This window comes from Ranitomeya imitator, chromosome 3, assembly GCF_032444005.1.
Source record: "Ranitomeya imitator isolate aRanImi1 chromosome 3, aRanImi1.pri, whole genome shotgun sequence".
NCBI lineage: Eukaryota > Metazoa > Chordata > Amphibia > Anura > Dendrobatidae > Ranitomeya > Ranitomeya imitator.
In genome coordinates, this window is record NC_091284.1 from 605,678,865 (window position 1) to 605,686,662 (window position 7,798).

The window sequence follows — 7,798 nt, forward strand, 5'->3', positions numbered from 1 at the left end:
TGGAAGACCTCTGTATGTTAGATATTTAGCACATTATTATAATTTTTCACACATGAGAACACTTAGCGTACTCTATAGTATTATGGGTTGTTTATACATATTTTTCTTTTCTCCTTTAAGTTATTATGCGCTTGGATGTATATTCTCCTCTTTGGATTATTATATACATTTTTGTATGTTCTTATCATTACATGTATCTGTATTATAGAGATTGGCATAGGCTATATCTTGGTGTGATTTATTAGGTTAATCAGTGCACATTATGACAATACAGGTTCACTATAGATATATATTTTTATCTTAGTTCACTATGTATCCCTCCTGGGATATATTTTATTAGTATAATATCTGTACTTGCACTATAGACATTGCACTTCAGCACTTTTTCACTTATGTCCTCTATTAGCAGCATAGTCAGAAGCTCTCCTGTCTTTACATCCTAGCTCCCATTTCACGTATGCGGTGAGCGCTCGTTGATACACCCGGCGTCGGGTTGCTGTGGCGACGCGTTTCTTCTGTGGCTCGCTCCGCCCCCCTGCTCTGACGCGTCGGGCTGGGGAGTGGACGAGCTCCTTGTGACGCTGACCGGCAGTGACGTCTGAGCCGGCGTGTTGAAGGGAGCGCCATTCCAAACCGCTGCCACCACTGCATACATACCGCTATATAAACCCCCACATAGCCACTGACGGTATGATTATCCCCCTGGACGAAGCCTAACCGCGAAACGCGCGTCGGGGTCCTTCTACTGAGCCGCATGTCAGGTAATATACATCCTAACCTATCCCCATGCCTTGTATCTTAGCGCTGACAGGCACTTTATACTTACCATACTAGTGAGTGTAGAAACTCCACTTTGGATCGTTAGTATCGCTACAAATTTAGCTTTAGGTAGTTGTCTCTGCCATGTATTTTCTATCACTCCTGTTTTGTGTAGCATATTTGTGATTGCTAACTTAGGCATTTTTGTGCATATTCTTGTAGGCAGCATATTTGAGCCCATATATCTTCAAGCTTTATTTATTGTGATACATGCATGATTTATATCAACTATATATGGTAATTTACCTGTTAAAGCCTGTCTTTGTATGTTGGGCGTGTACAACTTTGTCACATCATTTTTTGCACATGTAAGATCTATCACTTACCTGTTTATGGTCTTGGGATCATTTGATTATTATAGGTTTCTTATGTTGTATTTACCCCATGTAGTCAGTAGATTCTGTCACTGTATCGCCATTGAGTACTATTGGACTTGTTTAGTTTTTAAATGGATTATTAATAAACTTTAATGTTTTTATTGGCTAGAAGCTTCCGTGTTCTCTCTGATTTGATACTTTGTAATATTTGGAAGTGCCCTTATTTAGGCCGCGGTTTTGGGTATAATAAGCTACAGAGCTGATGCACAAAAATATAGCCTCCACTGTCCCTACAAACAAATGGTGGTGTTGGACAGTGGAAATCGCTACAGCACAAGCAGTTTCGGGGGTTAATCTTCCCTCCCTAACTATATCCCTTCTTCTGAGGAAGCTGCGGCAACCTCTCCCTATGCTAAGATCGGCAGAAGTAAGATGGCGGTCGGCGTGCATGCCCCTTTATAGCCCCTGTGATGCCGCAGAAAGCAAGCCAATCACTGTCATGCCCTTCTCTAAGATGGTGGGGACCGAGACCTATGTCATCACGCTGCCCACACTCTGCATCCTCCTTCATTGGCTGAAAAATGGCGCTGAAAGCGTCATACAAAATGCGACTTTGGCGCAAAGATCGGCGACCTCATGGCCAATCCCACACTAGGATCGGGTCGGGTTTCATGAAACCCGACTTTGCCGAAAGTCGGCTATTTTTTCATTTGTCCGATCCGTTTCGCTCAACCCTACTCATCGGTATTTCTGCACCTGTGTTGCCGCCATCTTAACTACATGGGTTCACTGCATCCTATTAGTGCATTTGTTTGGAGGCTTAGGCGGGTGAGCATCTCTGCCTTTTTGCTGTTTTCTGAATTTTTGGTGGATCTCTGAATCCTCTTTTTGTGCCATATTTGTCCAGTGCCAAAACTTTGCACAATAATCATCAGCAATATTTTGCCCCTGACAAAGGGCAGGTAATTTATTATCTGCAAAAGCTACTCGGTCAGGGTCATCATACAAGAGCCCTAAGCTCTAAAAAAGGAGTCATCTGTGGATGGTTGTGGAGCATCATGGGAAAGAGAAGGGTCTGGTAGCCAGGTCAGGAGGTCGGTGTAGAAACAATATTGTAAAGGAGGAGAACAATAAAAAAAAAATGAGCCAAGGTCAAAATCGTGAATGTCCAATGTGAATATAGCAAGGTACACAAGTTCATAGATGCAAGTCAGATAACTGGCAGAGGCCCCATGATAAAGCCTTAATGAAATGCGTGTCGGGGTTGACGGATACTTTCCTACATCTATGGGTCACCACGTGCTATATATTATACTGTATATATTGTTAAACCATGCCTATTTGTTGCTGCTATTCATTCCTGTTGGAATTACACTATTGCCTCTCACATAGTATTATGAATGAACTGTATTCCTGCACATAATTGACAGCACTTTACAATTATATTCCACTATCAAGTTGGCATTGATTGTGATGATCATGTATAACAAATGTATTCTATAATGACTTTGATTATCTTGGTATTCTTTGTGGCATTAGTTCAAACGTGACCATTTCTTTGGAATTTATTACAGTGTCATCACTCCTCCATATCTTGTAATTTCTTCTGCTGGCCTCTAATTTTTCTAATAAAATATTATGTTTTATTATTTGGTGGGTGATTGTTACTCTAATTTGTTCTTTTCTATGTTATTGCATTTGTACATGGGAGTACTTCCCCTTGTTACATTTATCCATGGGGGAGCTTTCTATCTAAGCTGTTTTTAGCCTACAACATTGATACATGCTATGTCTTTCTTTTGATTGCTATAACTGGCAGTGGACAGCAGGATTTCAGGAGCTTAAATAGCTTGCAGCCCTACCCAGAGGTGACAGAATTAGAACTGCGTGGCGCAGAGACAGCAAACACCAATGCAGATATCACAGATCTACAAATACAGTTAAATTGACTAATAATAAATTAAAAGAAATTACTGTGGTTAAAGCTACCAAAGAAAATAACACCTTTCGGAATGTATTACACAGAATTTATTTTTCTTGGCAGCCATCAAAAACAATCCAACAGTGCATCTAAGGCATAAATCTAGTCAATAAGAGCAATTCCCCCAAATCGCATGTAAGGGTATACAGGTCTTTGAAAGTAAATCCATTGGTACTTTTATATCTGTGGATTCATTCCTGAGAAATCAGCATTTTTATTAATTTTGAAAATGAAGCATCGACTGGTCTGAGTGTGATAAAGCATTTCCCAAACCTCTGCCCACCAGGTTGTCTCCCCACCTATCTTTGGCCTCTTTAGCTTGATTGGTAGTTCCCTGTATTTGTGACATCTAATGCCAGGCAAAGAAACTGGACAGTGAGCTATCAATCTAAAGAGACTGGTGCTGGGTAGGGATACAACCTCGGGAGGGAGAGGTTCGGGAAGTGCTGTCATACACAGAACTATCAATGCATCGTTTGCATGCATATAAATAAATAATGTGAATTAAAATGCTGATTTCTTAGGAATTCAGCAACAGATAGATATAAAGGCATCAGTTGATTTAGCTTTCCTAGACCTGCATGGCTCTATATGAAATTTGGGGGGGGGGGTGATCTTACTCGCAGGTTAGCCTTAAGTATTAAGGCACAATCAAAGTAGACAATCTATATCCATAAGATACTTGTATTTGCTCTTAATTTTATTACCATCATAGTTATTGGTTACTATATAGTTCTAAGAGGATCTAACAGAGCAGACTAAGAATTGGTGAAAACGATCCTGTCATGAAGCGGTTAAGGCTTCTGAATAGATCTGCCACAAGTTCCGATTGTAGACATGATAAGAAAGCTTCATAAGTGCAGTGTGATGTAAATTCGTGTAGAAGAGGCTTTTCGAGCCCCGGGTACACTTATCACAATTTAATGACTGGGCCCCTTATGTCCATCTCGTGTTGGTAATTTAGTCACTGAGCCCGGCTCTTGAAACCATTGTTTTCCCTTAGATGTGGTGTGCCAAATCAGAAAGACATTAATCTGTCACTGAGCTGTCTTAATTAGTAGCCATGCAGTTTAGCTTAAAGGGTAATTAGGCAGCGCAAAATAAGTCACAATTCTCGTTCATGAATGTGCGAATGTGTAGTAATTGTTAGAATAGTGTATATCGTTAGATCTTTAGGCGACGTTTCCATTTGTGTAGTGTAAGATGAGCAGCTCCGTGTTTTCCCGTTAGCAAGTGAAATATGTGATTGAGATTTGCGCAGACATAATGAAATTGATTTGCCAAATCAAGCTCCAGCGATATTTGTTTGTGAATATATTTGCAGACATTACTTATTCCAAATGATGCCGTTTTCTAACTCCGCTCTGCAGGCACTGCCAAGTCTGTCTGTCCTGACAGCCACAATGGAATCACAATGACAGTAGAAAAAGTGAAAGTCCTGGCTGGATGAGAGGGAACACAAGGCAGATCTTTAATTGAGCAATGAGAAAGAGCCCCTGCTGAGGGCAGTGAAATTCATTAGAAAGTGCAGAGATGTGAGGCTCCCTTGTAAATGATGCTGTTAGGTACAGTATTGGAGGTGAACTCAAGAGACCATAGGTTCTGTTTACCGAGCTAATGATTTTCCGTCATTGTTTAGGTTTGCACCTGGCCTAAAATCTGATACACATTACACCACTAAATGGTGCTAAATACTCCCCCATGCATCTTGTCCTCATTACCCTCCCTTGTGATTACAGGAACCGCTGTCCTTTTATATTCCTGCTGGCTAATGAAGTCAGCCATTGTTTGCTATAACTGTAATAAGTGCACAATGCGCTTTCTCTATTGTCAGTCCTAACAGGAACCGTTGTTTCTATGATCGGACCAAAAATGTGCTTTCCACACAATCATTGCATCTAAAGCAGGCCATACATTTGATACAGCCATTCCTCCTGACTCCATCATTAATATGCATGTTTGGCTTTTCTAATTGATTTTTTTGTTTTATAAGTGCTCCTTGGCACAATCCGCTGACTAATTTGTATGGGAGTCTCCTGGCTTTTCAATGTTAGCTTTCAACATGCTTGATTCTTTGTTACTGAAGGAGACCTCCTCAAAGAGTCAAGCATGTTCAAAGCTAACATTGAAAGTCGGGAGACTGCCTTACACATTAGATAGCGTAATGTGCCAAGGAGAATGTATAAAACCAAAAATCCTAATGTTCAGAAGTAAAACAAATAAAAATAGCATGTATCTCTAGGGTGGGTTGAAAACATAACAACAAGACATCTTTATCAACTGTGGGAAGAGTAATCTGAGGTACAATCGTGCAGAATTCTTATATGGCGTTTTTACTCTATATAATTACAGAATGGATCCCTACTCGGGAACCGCTACTCTGACGGATTGACGTAAAATACTACATGTTGTATGTCTTTCAGGGTTAGTTGTTGCACCCTTTTTTACATTAAGTGAATAACTTTACATTTGTATCTACTACTGTAGTAGTTGTTTGTTAGTGTTGTATTAGCCCATTCATTTGTACCTATTATACTCTGGATGTGTGAATATGAGTGAAGTAAGGTACTAAAGAAATTTTAAGTTATAGCTTTCAGAATAAAGCAATGCAAAAATAATTATTTTTTCTATAAAAGTTTTTATTGTGTAAAAGCACAAAAACGTAAAAAAACAATACAAATGTGGTGTGGCTGTAATCGTACTGATCTGAAGAATAAAGCCACCATATCAATTTTACCACACGGTGAACTAAATAAAATAAAAACAAGGAACAAATTTTTGAATAGCTGGTTTTTGTTCATTCTGCAGAAATTAAAATAGAAAGCGTTCGAAAAATGTAATGTGTTCAAAATTGGTACCAATAAAAACATCAACTCGTCCTGCAAAAATCAAGGCCTCACTGACTCTGTGAGCTGAAATATGGAAAAATTATTGTTCTCAAAATATCGTGATCCCAACACTAATTTTTGCAAAAAGAAAAAAGCATCTTTTAGTGTGTGACAACAGCCAAACATAAAAACCCGATATAAATCTGGTATCACTGTAATTGCACCAACCCAAAGAATAAAGTCACCTAATCACTTATACCACTCCAAGAACGGTGTAAAAAAGTTAGCAGTAAGGCTCTACTTACATTTATACAGCGCTCTGTGATGAGTTCTTACACCCGGATTTCTGTGTACTTCTCTTAAATAAGCGATTCAGAAGGAATACCTGGCTTCCTGTAATGAGACAAATGGAGACACTGTGGACACAGTGTGGCCAGAAGCATGAGCTGGGCATAAGGTACTGGGCACTTCAACGCACTGGTCACTACAATGGCAGTTTACAATTTTCACTCAGTAACATCCACTGCTGCTTGTTTCTGGAAAACAACCATGGCGTCAAAATCATCACTACACCTCTATATAAGTTGCCAAAGGGGTATAATTTCCAAAATGGGGTCACTTGAGGTGGGATTCTACTTTTCTAGCACTTGGGGGCTTTGTATATGGACTCTGCAAACTACTCTAGGAAAATCTGCGCTCCAGGAAGCAAATAGCGCTATGTTCCACCTGAGTCTCCATGTGTGGCTAAGCTGAACTGTACAGCCATAAATAGGGCATTTCTACATTCAGCAGAAATTAATAATAGATAAAACCATACAGAGTATCACATACTCAAATTAAAAATTCCTATATATTCCCATATATTGGGCATCGACTCTAGGACCACAATGGTGGACAATCAATCAAAATTAAGTCTATATCACTCAAGACCAGACCTAGTATACATACATAACCCCACTCCACTCCCACCCGATGAACCCTCATTCCCCAAGTAAAGGAATAGTTCGAAGACTAAAGTAAAAGCAGCCCTAATGCACCCTCATCCCCCTTCGATGGGTCAGGTAACAATTTCTGCTGACCACTTTCACTAAAATTACATTTTTTACCAAATAATATGATCAAAAGTAATAAGAAAATTGGTATACTTTCAGGTTGAGGTTCAGCAGAGAGTGCATTTTCAATGTTAGATATAGAGTCATTGTTTGGGAACAATATACAAAATACCATGGTCAAATACTGATAATCATCCCTGACATCCTATATTTAAATTTCAGGCTCAAGGATGGTTATGGAAACTAATATAACGTGACTGTACTGATGGTCAATTGGCTTCAATTAAGGTATCCAGCATCTGGTGGGTATCCGAATGGAAACTAAACATTATAGATAAAGGGATACTTATGATGGTTTTTATTGTCAGTCATGCGACAAATACAATTTGCAACAAAACTGATGGTGGTTCTCGTGCTATATTCCTGTACTGATGGTGGCTCTGAAGTCATGGATCATGTACGGATGGTGGCTCTTGTGTCGTATATCTGTTCTGATGATGGTTCTGGTGATGTCCTCAGGTAATGTTGATGGTTTTGGTTCTGTATTCATCACTAGATCCATTATCAATACATGAATATAAAACCAAACTCATCATCAGTACATAAATAGAACACCAGAGCCATCAATAGTACTTAAATACAGCACCAGAACCGTAAATAGTAGAAACACCATCAGCACATGAGTACAGCTCCACAACCTCCATCAATAAATGAATACATCATCAGAACCACCATCAATTAATTGTAATGTCAAGTCAGACCCATTTACATTTGTATCTCATGAACCTACAACTCTCACTA